This window comes from Aquila chrysaetos, chromosome 26 (genome assembly GCF_900496995.4).
Source record: "Aquila chrysaetos chrysaetos chromosome 26, bAquChr1.4, whole genome shotgun sequence".
Taxonomy (NCBI): domain Eukaryota; kingdom Metazoa; phylum Chordata; class Aves; order Accipitriformes; family Accipitridae; genus Aquila; species Aquila chrysaetos.
The window spans coordinates 13,928,450-13,943,050 of NC_044029.1; the positions used below are offsets into that span (position 1 = coordinate 13,928,450).

The following is a 14,601-nucleotide window of genomic DNA, read 5'->3' on the forward strand; positions in this document are numbered from 1 at the left end:
ACGCTGTCTGATGGAAGCACTGTGTGCTTTGTCTCTAGTGGCTGTGGCAGAAGGTCTCTACCTGCAGTACATAATGACCTGATACAAATGAGACTCTACTAAATGTCCATCCTAATAATAGTATCTGACACGCTAATACTGTCTGTGGTAGGATTAAACCCCAGCCAGGGTTCTGAGGAAAGCAGCAGGGCAGCAATCAGAAAATATCAATGCAACATGAAGGAGAAATATCGCTTTCAAAATGTTTCTAAATGCTCTATTCTGGACCAAGAAAAGCCAATGGGATTTTGGCTTTAATGAAAGCATTACCAAGTATTGCTTTACTGCTCTTTTGCTGAACCAGGTTAGTTATCTGAGTGGAAACCAGACACCAAACCTCTGTACACTGTACCTGTCAATTCTGTTTTAACCCACTTTCTCTTTGTTTTCAGTATGCAGACACATCATTCTGCTTTATTACTATGTCCATCTTTACATTTTTATCTTTGTGTTGTGTTAGACTCAGTGCACAATCAACCATATAGTTATCATTTGTAATGTAAAACAGATAACAGCGTAACCTAATGAGACATGTAATAAAGCAGACTTCTCATAATCACCACCTGAAAGCATATAAACCATTATCTGAACACCTCCAAGTCACTATTTTTGTTTATTGCTTCCTTCCAAAGTTAACAGTGGCATGTACATTAAGTGTTCCCTTATCTGCTAAACTAAATGTATTTTTTAACAAAATAGATATTAACCACAGAGAACCTAATTCAAACATCTCAAAACCTTTAGTTTATGGAAGGATGGTAAGAATCACAATTAGATTTGTGATGAACACTGTTTTGTATCATTAAACCTTTATACACAATTTTGCATAATTGCTTTACTGGCACAGTTGACTGTATCAGCAAATTAGGAAAAAAAGAGTCAGCCAACCAAGTATGCAAAAAATCATTCAATTTGACAGTGGCCAAATGTGTCCATAATAAGGAACGGGACAACAGAAGGGAAGAAAAAAAAAATAGGTATATACAAGAAAAATCGAGGTTCAACTTACTGCATTACAACGTGTGTCTTTTGGCAAATGAAGAAAAGGCATTTAATGGTGTCTGAGATGGAGCCCAGGTACCAAAGCTCAAAAACCGCAATGCTGCAGACTTTCATTTGCCACCTGCCTAACGCTGAATATAGTTTTATTTTGCCTGTAAAGTTTTCCCTGGGTGCCTCTCTGCCTGCCCAGAACAGCTCCAGACTGCCAGGGCTCCATAGCTCACACCAAGGTCACCCCTTAGCTGGAACACAGTTCAGGAATTACCTGTGCCTTTGCCCAGGTCTCTCAGGGGCTTTGAGGAGACAGGCATTGTCAAAGCACGCCAGCCGTCTTCAAATGCTGCGTCTGCTTCTGCCTTCCACCCAACAACCGCTGAACGTGAAGTATATGGAGGAACCTTAGAGGCACCATCGCAGACCTACCCCTGGCCTCAGAAAATTCCCTCTTGGTTAGCAGAGGGCTACCGCAGGGGACAGTCTGTGACACTCTGCCTACCTCGCTGGCTGGTTTGGATGACACCTTCTCAGGTGTCATTCACGATATAAGAAACTTGATCCAGAGTTCAGTCTAAAGGCTGGCACCTATAAGGTTGAAACGGAAGCCCCTAGCATTCACACGCCAATGCCCTTCAATGTGTATGGGCTTATCTTGACCATGTTTTACCACCAAATCCATAAAATATGGATTATATTATTTCCTTAGCTTATACAAAGATACTGAGTGTTAAGTAATAAAGACTGTAAAGTTTTCAGATACTGCTCCAAAGAGGAGCTTAAGTAAATAAAACAGAATGAAAATTAAGACATGAGATTTGTTCAGCGTAATTTTTTTGTTTACTGTTTCATTTCAAAAGGCAGATAGGTTGTGCTACTTTGTAACTACGTTGGACTGAACAATAACACATAATTATTACATACTTTCCCACAGGCTGTTGGATCACTATCCTAATAATTCGATTTTACATTAATTTAAATAAGAGAGAGAACAGAAAATCTTCTGCAGGGTCAGACCTAAATAGAAATAAAAGCAGTACGTGTTCTCCTACAAAAGATAAATAGGTTTCTGGCTTAGGTGCATAATTCATCACTCATAGCAATGGCACCTACTGCCCTGCAAATATTAGTGCAGCTCTTTTCACAGTCTTTGCAATATTAGGTTATACTATTCTTTTCATGTAAGAAAGTGGAGAACAAAGAGAGACTGAGACTAACTCTGGGTGCCTATCTTGACACCTCTCAATGTCATGTGTACTTAACAGTCTTATTGCACACACTTAAAGCACTGTTCCCGTTATATCTTATTGCAGTGGTGAACACTTTATACAGCTTTGAGTCCGGTCACAGGTGCCTTAGTTTGGGTATTAAGAAAATTAGTAACACACGATTAGTGACTAAATGAGACTGTGTCAGTTTATGTGATTTGCTCGGTATCTGATAGCAACTCTGGTGGCAGAGGCAGGGAGGGAATTCAAAGATGGCACTCAGCCTCACGGCCACCTGACAGCCTGCACCACACACCTTCCACGTTTGGGAATTAATAAGGTAGGGGCTGTTCAGACAACAGGCATATTCACAGCGCACTGGTGTCGTCCTGACGCAGTGTAGTTCCCTGTGTGTCTAAATGACAAAAATACTGGAAAAATATTATGATGGAGTGTATTAGTAATGACACTGGCATAACACCTATGAATATAACAGAGTTCGCACAGTCAACCTAAATTCTGGGGTTTTTTCTTAACTCCTTTGCACCTACATTTGCAACCATTACCAATCTTTCAACAGAAGTTCTGACTACTAAGAAAAAAAAAATCCAAACCTCTCATTTCTCTCTCAAATGGAACCAGACTGACCGTCTCCTTCCTACTACAAGTTTGAGTAACTAGGTTTGCACTGGCAGCCCTACAACCCAGACCCCCCCTTTGACATTTATAAGACGCTGTTGTTCTTACACTGCACAGCCACTGACGGAGGACACACTTTGCTAGAAATCATTTTCACTTTTCTTAACAGCAGAACAAGAAGTTATTAGAGATCCTAAATGAAATTGCCGCAATGTATATTTTCTCATTCTTCTCTAAAGTGAGCAAAAATGTGAGTTGTTTCCTCTTGTTTGCTTTTCAGAAGACCTGAGCTATTTTCATTAGAACTTTAAATAAAGACAGTACAATAGCCACACTCAGATACCACCACAGAAAAATCATCCTGAAGGATTAATTTAAAAATATTCATAACCTAACTCAAGTTCTTAGTATGACTTTGGCAGCATTATCAGATAAAATACTAAAATATTCCTGAAACTTACACAGTAAATTCCATGTATTTAAGTGATCAATAGTCTACTTCTCTCTAGTTAGTCAAAAGTATCTGCTATACAAAAAGTGTACTTTCACAAATAATTTGTTCATATTGCAACATTTTCTGTTGTCTCTTAATATTTCATCATTTGTTACATAAAATAAGTCAAAGTAATTTAAAAATATTTGCAATACCAGGTCACCAGAAAAGATGAATGTGGTTGTAAAATGAGAGCTGTTTCCCATAGTGAGGGACAGTTGTGATATATGCTAAGAAATGTGCAACAGATTTAGAACAAATCACATCTAATTAAAGTCAGGGTATTAACTACTGTGCCTCAGAAAATCTTCCTGTCTACAGCAGGTAAAAATTATTCATCAAAAAGAAAGTTAGCACTTAAAAAGAAAAAAAAGAGGTTTTCTTGTCTTATTACTTCAGAGAGTTTCAAAAACATGTGAATTAGTAACTGTATATAAGGTTTGATGGGTAAATTCTGACAAGTACAAACTGTAAATAGCAATGAATATCTTAATTCCTGGTGAATAGTATGTTCACTAAAAATGTTTCCACTGTACCAAAGACTAGTGATAATTTCAGCACAATAATAAACAGAGTAATGGGTTCAGATGAAATAGAACTGTTCTATTTCAACATTTTAAAATCACAACCTCTTTTTTTTTTTTTTTGACTTTTTTTTTTTTTTTGACTTTTTTTTTTTTTTGCATTAAAATTGAAGTACGTAAAAAACCAAAGGGATGAAAGGGATGAAGAATGGTAAGGAAAAATCTGCAGTCATTTTTTTCACATTCTGTGAAATATTTCCGGTCAAACTGAAGGCTTTGTTCAGTTCTGTTTTGCAGGTAGGAGGAATATGGAATATTCAGCATTTTGGCCACGGAAATGAGAAGTAAAAATCCATTATTTACACCTGTCTAATTGCAGAAAGGCTGTTGTCCAACCTTCTCCCTCTGCAGGAATTCACCAAAGATGAAGGAAGACCACAGAGAACCACAGTATGTTCTCCCTCTGGCACTAGAGGAAGACACTAATAACCTTTGCTAGAGGTGCCACAAGCCTGCCAACCTGCTTCCCCAGGGAATTAAGGAAGCTGACAACCTGGCAGAAATCAGGACGTTACAGTAAGAGGCTTGCAAGCCTGAAGCATGCCATACACCAGAGCCCACCCCTTACTTTAGAATTAAATACGCACTTCAACATTTGAAGCCTGCTCTTGAAGACATTCTCCTCTATGCCACCTTCTATTCTATGTGTGCGACCCCTTTGAAACCTTCATTCTTACAGTGTTGTTATCTTTTTAGGGGAGTGTCGCCTTGCCCACTATCAAGACATATTTTTATTCTTTATTCTAACAGTAGAGTTTGCTGAACACGATAATCCCATATAATAGTCTGCATTCATTCTGCAAGGCATCTTTTCTGTAAATGTTTAGCCACCTTTTCGATGTTTTAAGACCACTCCAATTGCCATCGCTGCCTTCCCTGATGCCCTGGGGGGATCACAGCTCACTAGATGAGAAATAGTGCTCCAAGGGAATAAAGTGCACCTCTGTTTTAGCAAGGGAAGGTTTGTGAGAGCAGATGGCTCATTGGGCTCTAACGGCCTAACACAACACCCGCTGACTTCAGCTGAATGACTCCTGTTAACTACAGGGGCTTTAAATCAGACTTTCAGAGGAGACATGACCAATCCAGCCCCTGGGCTAGGGACACTTCTGCCAAAGCAACCTTCACCAACAGCATCTGCCATGTCTGCAGTCCATGTTTTTAGATCACCACTCACGTAGTCCTTGTTAGGCAGTACGTAGGGAAAAAGAAAAAAAAAAATAGTCCTGTAAATGGCGGTACTCTGGTCATGACCACCGATAGTTCAGATCATGAGAAGCAGGACCACTAACTGGATCTTATGTTTATATCCCATGTGCTACAAAACTATTAATAGCTCTCTACACCTTGAAAACATCCTGATGCAGAATTTACACAGCAGTAACCATTGCTGTATCTCTGCCACAGCATCAGGTACAACAAGGCCAGCTTTGCTGCTGGCATGGGGAGAAGATGCACCTACAACCCCAGCCCCCCGGTTCCCACCATCGACACTGCCACAGACGTGACTACCCCAAACCACCCCCGAAGGCACCCCCATCCGCGGAAAGCCTTTGCCCAGCCCCGAACGCTGTCACAGCACATAGGCCTGGGGGACCACAACAGACCTGAATCTCTCTCTCCTTTAGCTTAGCACTATTACAGCATCTTTCCAAGCAAACATGGCTAACGTTCCAAGGATGGCATTTACCTATTTTGCTACTGTCTAGATTTCCCCTCCCCCTTTTTTCTATCTTCGGTCCATTTTGCTACATGTACTTAAGTTTGAACAGACTAGGAGCAAATGGGGGTACGGAAATGGGGCATAAGCCCGATGACAACCTTAAATCTCATTTTCTCAGGCAAGCATGGATTAGGTAACCTTGTATCAACACAGGAATACATTTCACAATTAAGGATAGTTTCCCCTCCCACATACTTCAAGCAGAATTAAAAGTAACTTTGACAGGTGTTTTAAAGCAGCTCAGAGTGCTTTCCCATTACAAAACAGATGTTTCTGCACATCAACTGGTGTCAGCAATGCCACCCTGGGAATAATGCTTGTTTTTTAATGCCTTCCTCAAAGCCAGCAGACTCCACATGAAGCACTGTTCTTGGGAGGCCCCTCCAAACAAGATCCAGCCCTCTGTGTGACTGTACCCACAGGCTCAGACAGCGCTGGTACAACTGGGATCTCCCTCACGATGATTTAAAAATCTCAATTCAGGAAAGCACTTATGCATATGTTTAATTTTAAATATGTGTTTAACCTCAAACATACATTTGCATGTTTCAGAAGGCCCTAACATTTCAATAGAGCAGCCACTTACAAATTTTATAAAGGGGAGAAAATAGTCTTGTGCTCTTTATTTCAAGATCCATAATACTTCTGCAGCAAGTGACACTCTCAGCTGAAAAACACATGCATTGCCTCTGTACTTAAAAGCTTCAATTTACTTGATAATCTGAGATCTCTCTTATCGTTATTTTGCTCACTGACTATTTTAGGCACAGGTATTGCTTTTATTATTGTTAGAGATAAATATATGTTCACATTACACATTTAATATAGCAGACAGATGTCTGGACACAACAGTCTTGGCTGCAACCTCCCTGGGTCACTTCTGCAAATGAGGCGTTGCATCTCAAATGAGTTTTTAAATGTGATAAAGTCAAAAGAAATAACACTTCACTACATACGCGAACAAGCTACAAGCCAAGTTCCACTAAGAATGTGTGAGTTGTTTCATGTGTGCATAAGTCCACAAGTTTTGTGTGTTCAAATGCAATAAATTTTACAATATTGATGAGTGAAGGAGAGAAAGAGAGAGGCAGCTGTAGTGAAATATCAATTCTGCTGTAGTGAACATCGTTAAACTTGATAATGGGAAGAAATGACAGAAAAATGCCTTGTTTCAATCTCCTATTCATTATTCATCACGGACAATACCCAAAAGAGACTGTATGGTAATGAAATGTGCTTACTGAATACCGAAGGGACAGCTCATCTTTATAAGATGACTTTTCTCCAAACTGAGCAGTCACACACAGCACTGCACTGAGCCTTTTTTTACAACCAAAAATGTTTTAAATAAATTTAGGAATTTTTTTTTAAAGCTAGCTGGAAACAGTGAGAGTTCAAGGACCTGATACTTTCTGAGTATGGAGATTGGGTGGAACTTTTTCTAAAGTAAACAAACATCATCTTTGCATCCTCATTCAAGACAGCTTTAACTGGTTTAATAAACCAGTTAAAATAAGAGAAGTTGCCACTAAAAATAAAGTTTATGTGAAAGAAATTGTCACGAAGGGAGTTATACAGGTAGAGAGGTGTCTCAGGAAACTAAATGCAAGCACAGGGGTGCCTGAACATTGTTGCCAGGCAAGGGGAAAGAGTCGTTGAACAGACATAGCAGATGTTCCTGGATGAAAACTCGTAGCATGACCCTGAAGGAAAAAGAAGTGAAAGAAACTTCTAGGGTTCCAGGTGACAGTGGGGAAATGAAAAATATTAAGCAAAGATATTCCATGGATTTTCAGAGTTGTGAAGGGGGGCGGGGAGGGAATAGTTTTGTGCATCTCTTTCCTAAACAAACATGACTGCATGGGAGAAGCATCTAGTTGCCTCATCAATTTCTCATCTGAACAAAAACAAATGCAAGTGTTTGCTGACTGCTCCAGCCAAAGGTGCAACAATATATTCCACCAGGAGGCAAAACTGTCATGCAGACATGCTACAATTTCTAACTTGAGAAGACATCATAAAATACTTTGGAAAGTTAATGAGCTGCACTCGCATATAAATCCAACCAATGCTCAGCTGGCATAAAATAAAATACTGGCTATGTCACTGACCATGGTGCCATTAAGATTAATTTAGAGCACTCAGAATCTGTATCATCTTGTTGAAATGGCTCAGGGACAGAAAGTGAACATGTTAACAACTAATAAATAGCAAATGTAATTACAGACACCCTTCCATAACCATTTCAGCCAACTAAGACTGCCTTGATCCCACCACCAGATACTCAGTCATTCAGCCTCAACTCCTCTGTTACATCAGCTCTAGAGCTCATCTCATCTCACAGCAAGCTGTCAACCAGACGAGTCAGCTAACTCTGCGTCCTGGTTTCAGCTGAGATAGCGTTAACTTTCTTCCTAGTAGCTGGTACAGTGTGTTTTGGATTTAGCACGAGAGTAATGTTGATAACACACTGATGTTGTAGTTGTTGCTAAGTAGCGCTTATCCTAAGTTCAGGATTTTTCAGTTTCCCATGCTCTGCCAGCGAGCAGGGGCACAAGAAGCTGGGAGGGAGCACGGCCAGGAGAGCTGACCCGAACTGGCCAAAGGGATAGTCCACACCATGTGACGTCGTGCCCAGTATATAAACTGGGGGGAGTTGGCCGGGAGGGGCCAATCACTGCTCAGCCATTGGTCAGCAGGTGGTGCACAATTGCATTCTGCATGACTTGGGGTTTTTTTACTATTTTTTTACTATTATTTTATTATATTCCTTTTCATTGCAATTATTGTTATTATTATATTTTATTATTATTATTGTTAGTGTTATATTTTATTTTACTTTATTTATTAAATCATTCTTATCTCAACCCCCAAGTTTTACTTTTTTTCCCAATTCTCCTCCCTATCCCCCTGGGTGGAGGGTAGTGAGCAAGCGGCTGCGTGGTACCTAGTTGCTGGCTGGGATTAAACATCGACATTGTACCAGCCAGGTGGGTAGTGTCCAGGCAGCCCAGCTTCCTCACATGGCAACCCATCAGGTCAGTGCTAGAGCCAGCGTGAGAAAGCATTTGGGGAGTGAAGAGAGGACCATGACAGACTGGATACAGATAAATTTGAGTTGTTACAGAGCTTCAACCTAGGAGGAAAAACTTCGCTGTTGCAGGGAATTCAGTGTCTAAATTGTTGAGATTCCCAGTGGTTAAAGCTCCTTCGAGTTCTTTGCAGGAGGTGAAAAATCAGCATAGCTTAAGAAACAAAGCACAAAGATTTACATTATTTACTTATTACACATAAAAACTCTGCATCGCAACACAGAGGCAATGTAAGATGTTGTGAGAATTGCTTTTTCCTCCAGGAAAAATCTGCAGTAGATGTATCCCAATTTGCTTATTCAGAATATTTTTCATTGGCTATTTTATAGTCAAAACATTTACATAGCACATCATTCATAAATAATATTTCACCTATTCTTGGATAAAAAAACAGAGTTACAGAAGTAGAGAAGTTTAAAGAAAGTACTATCAAGTGACCAAAAATATTCAGCAGCCCAACAGCATGACCAATTTCACCTGGCTAGAGACTGCTCTGTCACAAGCACACAGATGTTACCTTAGAGTGATTCCATGTGAAATGATAATCTGCAACCATTATAACTGCTGATTTATATTTTGGCATTGTCTAGAGGCTGTCAATATGACAACAAGGTTCCCCTGTGCTCAGCCGGCTACATAAATAGGAGCAAGAGTTGACTGTTATTCTCAGATCTTTCTGTCTAAAGAGAGACAGGCAAAACAGGGGGGAAATGAACTGCTATTATCTCCATTTTATAAATGAAGGATGTAGAAAGATGGGCTTAATATCAGTAAGAAAATCTGAAAAAGAGCTGGAAATAGAACTTGAATTTCCCCACTGCCCCAAACTGATAAATCATCTTTTCAACATAAATGATCAAATTACTATTCCTAAAACACATTTTCTGGAAAACAGTACCTTTTCCGTTACAGATTTAAAAAAAAAAAAAAAAAAAAAAAAAAAAAAATCCTGTCTTCAGGTTCCTCAGTCACAACATGTTTTTCAAAAACCAGACCTAAACTATATCCCAAACTGTAGACCTGTATCCTTGAAATTGCTCAATTTCAGAAGACATTCTGAAAACTGAAGTTCCTCACATTCACTTATGTCTAAAAGTAACCATCCCATTCCCATAACATCTTTTGTCAAGTGGCTACCATGCTGAAACTATTTAGCTTTGTTTAAAGGGAAAGGCTATTTTATTATTCACTTAAAAGTAATTACTTTAAGAGATTTCAACAAAGCGGTCCCCTACAAAATAGCTACTAAGTAAAGTGGTGTACTTGTCCAGAGCATAACAAAAAAACTGGGAGGAGACAGAGACAGACTGTACATGACGATTGCAAGGGCCTGTCAGTACTTTCATGTTTGACATAAATTCAGCACAACCATAGTGGAAACCATAGCCTGGTAGATATACGCTTCACATTGCTCATCATATGTTTGCAGTAATCTTGATCGGTATTAGGAAAAAAAAAAAAATACATATATCTGTGGTAAATAAAGAGAACTGATGAAAAAATATAGTCCCAAGAAAACCCAAGCAGAAGCACAGCTCATCTGTGAGCTCAAATGCATTTACTCAATGCATAGCTTATAATAGCAGTGATAAGCAAAAGGAACACAGGAAAGTATCTTGTGAGCTACACGTAAACTTAATAGAAAAAACGTTTGTGAGGTAAACGGATTAGTGCTGTAAGGTGCTGAGTTTTAAAGTACCCTTTAAAACTTGCTGGCACTGAGGGAATTCAGCACTTTGTAGACAATTCTGCATTGTGCTGGATTGAGCCCACCGTACTTTTTGAAAAACCGTACCTAGCCCTTAGGAGGGAGAAAAATATGCACATGGGAAATTTTGTGTTCTGACTGGTATAAAATCCATAACAAAAATGGGTTACATCAATAAGAGCAGCAACCATATTAACAGTGAGAGTTCCTTCAGGCTAAAAACTTGTCGGAGCAAAGAGACAAACAATTTGGCCAGTAAAAGCAAAATCCATAAACCATGAAATAGTGAAACAAGAAATCAAATTTTTTGTATGGACACACACTAAAATCCACTAAAAAAACCTTCTATTAAAACCTGTGTTTCTGACTCTCAACTAATATTTAAATGTTTTTAAAAAACTCTCCAAATCCACAGAACAATATAAAAATAAAACAAAAAAAGCTAAATGTGCTAATAGTATCCAAACACTTTTGCACAACTAGCCTCTGACAAAACCACGGGCAGAATGAGCACTGCAACCAGAGAAGATAAATTAGGGAAGAAGCAGTTATCTATCAATAACATCTCCAACCCATGGCTGGAAGGATTCCAGCCCCCTTCTGAGCACACCAATCTCAGTGTAAAACATGAGAATTAAAAGAGAAAAAAAATCCCAAAGGCAAATTACAATTATAAATAGAGAAAGCAAAATAAAAGGGCTGAATCAATTAGAACATTATTCCTATCTCAGGACTCCCATCTGAGAAAGATCAAGGCCACAACCAGGGATCAAAGTGATTAACCACCTAACCAGCAGCCAGCAGAGACACAGATGAGAAGTGGCAGATCGTATAGACACAAAGAATCTGAACTAGCAAACAAAGGCTTTTTACACCTTAAGACAGAAGAAGCTGCAAAATTCAAGTACTCTGACATATACAAACTTAGACAAATGTGATAAACAAGACTCTGAGGCATGCTGGTTTTAATCTACAGAACACACGTTAATATAATATGTGAATCATTTAAATTAAAATAAAATACTATAAAATGTTTAACTGCAGGGTTATTAATCAAACCCCTTCCAATATATGAAATGCTCAGATGTTTACAATTATGAAAAATTATTTTTGCATATTTTATCATTCAAATTACTTTCGTCCTCTTAAAACTTCCACTATTCAGGACATCCTTCCTATTAGGGAGATGCAAGCTAATCAACCATGGCCTCTGCATACCTATGGAAAAGGCTGATTTGCTAACACTTTCTGATCACCCACAGCTCAAACACCACATCTGGTTTACATCTGGACAGCTAGCCAGTCAGCTAACCTGCTAAGATTAAACTAGGTGTGGATGATTATCACACAGCTTTCCTAAAATACAACAATTTGATAAGAGCTGACCTCTTCATTCATACTGATATGCTGGTTGGCATTAAAATAGTTTGTTTAGAACAGGATCATGTCTAAGAACAGGATTAAAACCCTTTCTTAGAAAAAAGTCGAGGCAAACCCTTCCCTGGGAAGCTAACTAGCACAAAGCAACAACAGGGTCCAACAGATTATGGGAAGATGGAAAGAAGAGAAATATTTCTGAAACCTAGTTTCCAAACTTTTAGATGCTGCAAGCATGGTGGTCATACCACAGACAGAACCAAACTCACACTAAAGGTTTAAGTCTTAAATAGCCTGTCAATTAGGGAAATTGGAAGACAAAAGCATTTTTGCCATAATCATTTCTTCAGTTCCTAGCACACTAAAACAGACTGCACAGATACGTTCCTTTGCTGACAGTGGAGCAGATCACTGCTATTTGAACAGTCCTTCCTTCTCTTTTCCTAGCTGATGAAGCAAGTTATTCCCCTGCTTAGCTTCCAGCTGACATTCAAGTCAATGTAACAGCTTCATTAGCCTCTCTCTTTTTAACACCTTCTTAGAGTCTAAGATAGCATTCCCTCTCATGAGACATACCCTGACTGCACAGTGCAAGGTAAACCTTTAAAATGGCAGGCTTTATTTGCTTTCATCATATCTGTACCCACAGCATAAGCTGTTTCTACAACCGGAGGAGCTGCAGATTAACAAACATTAAGAACAATTACTAGGGGCAACATTAACAGTGTACGGGCAGCAAGAGCATTTGTGCACTTTAGCAAGTACTGACATGAACAAATGCAAAATCTTCTGGAAGCTTCCATGAGATATAAAGACTGGAAAGGATACAGCAGGGACTTTGTAAGGAAGCTTTCTCTAGGTTTAGCGTATCAGAACAGGACCTCAATTACCCTTTTTCCCCAAGTTTCTGGTGCTTGACTCTATTTTTGGCAGGACAACGGAAGAGGAGGAGGAAGGGGCTGATCCTGTCCCCCAGATTGTGTACTCTAATTATCTGCAACAAAGTGTCAGTAAGGAGTGGGATCCCTGTGCTTGAAAATTTGACTTCTGTAAGAGGCAAACTGCCACTAATGCCACGGGGATGCAGTAAGATTATCAAAAACAGACAAGGACTGAAGGAGCTAGGCTGAGAAAGTATAAACTAGTAACAAGTTGAGAGTCTTCAGATGAGCCCGTGAAGGAAACTGCTACCAGAAGCTTCTAAGAAAAACCTTTGTATAAATATCACTGACTAATATTCTGCTGCCAGTTTCATCTAAAGCTCTCAAGTAGCTTGTTGCTACCACCTCTAAAATATCTACTGCACTTTTCCCATGAGGGTCTTCAAAGCTGCTGTTTCCTATTAGGCAGAGCAAAGGGAAAAAAAAAAAAACAAACAATGAGGGAACAAGAAAGAAATCCCAGGGAGAAGCACTGCTGTTAGACTGCATGCTCACAGTGCTGACTGACTCCTTAAACGAAAGGCCAAAGCTTAAAATGTTCCCCGGTTCAAGGACCAGTGAATCTCATCATCAGCACCCCACAGGATTAAGCCTATGAGAGACAGTCAGCCTCCAGCTGCCATACTTCAGGGACTCCCAAAAACTACCCTGCCAGCTGCTGTTCCCAAGTGCCTCCATGCACTATGCTTACAAATCCGAACAGGCCTTGTGACTTTTACAGCTGCATTCGATCATTGCCCAGCTTGCTCATGAAAAAAAAATAAAAAAGGTTAGTAGTCACAGATTATGCTAAACAATTACTAGAGTACTTCACCGCTGTTTTTCTTTCTAACAAAAACCCCCAGGCTAACCACAAGATCACTGCAGGCCTGTAGGTGCTCAGTCTCAGAAAATGGTAAGGTTTTGGAGGAGATGGCACATGGAGACACGAGCAACCTCAGCAGCAGCCTGGACCGCGCTTGTGAGCAGAGAGCTCTCCTCGGCAGCAGAGCATGGCGCAGAGGAGGAGCAGGCGCGCTGGCATCGCTGCGCGTTACAGTCCAGCATCGCTCAGAGACACATGTATGGCAGAAGCAGAGCCGTGTCTGAGCTAATAAGCCTCGACCTGCAGCACAGTAAATGACCTGGGACACGACGCTCTGCTGACATTGCTATCCCACTCTCCGTTCCAGAGGCAGCTAAATCAGTGCCCATTAAGGGATCTCCATGCTGTACTTGCGCTGTACTCCACTGAGGATTACTCATCTCTCCCTAAAAAGAACAGATGTGCTTCATTCATTTTACGCCAACGCAGGAATGGGGTCAAATACGAGCTGCGCGATAGCTGTAAGTCAGCTGAACAGCCATCGTTCTCCACATTCTTCTCCATTATTTTCTGTATCCAGACACCATATCGCAGACCCTTAAGCAGCAGCAAAGGCCGCTCCATTGGTCTTCTCTGACCCGAGTTTCACTGATGCACTTGCACACTCTGCAAAGCGTGCTCGCGTAAGACCCTGAGAAATGACTCTTCTTTGAATGCTGATTTTTACTTTGTCATTACTGCTGAGCTGGCTAAGGGTTTTTCAGGCTCTCGAGCAATAGGTGTTTTGAAAGCTCTTGGGTAGTACTGAACGGGAAAAAAAAAAAGGCACTTTAATAGGTGGTGGTCTTTGAGCTCACAAAAACTGAAGCATCTTCTTCACGTGCTAGAAAGAGCAGGTATTTTGGAACAAACTCCAAATCCTAGGTCACTGAGGGCTCAGGAATTATAGAAATAGATCAAGTTACTAGGTTGCTCACATAAGCAAGCTAGTAAGCA

At 40.0% G+C, this 14,601-nt stretch overlaps 1 protein-coding gene across 3 annotated transcripts in view; it reads right to left on the bottom strand.

Moving 5' to 3' along the window:
• Positions 1–14,601, bottom strand: part of TRHDE (thyrotropin releasing hormone degrading enzyme) — a 222,979-nt gene that overhangs the window by 184,135 nt on the left and 24,243 nt on the right. The gene's annotated exons all lie outside the window — the stretch shown is intronic.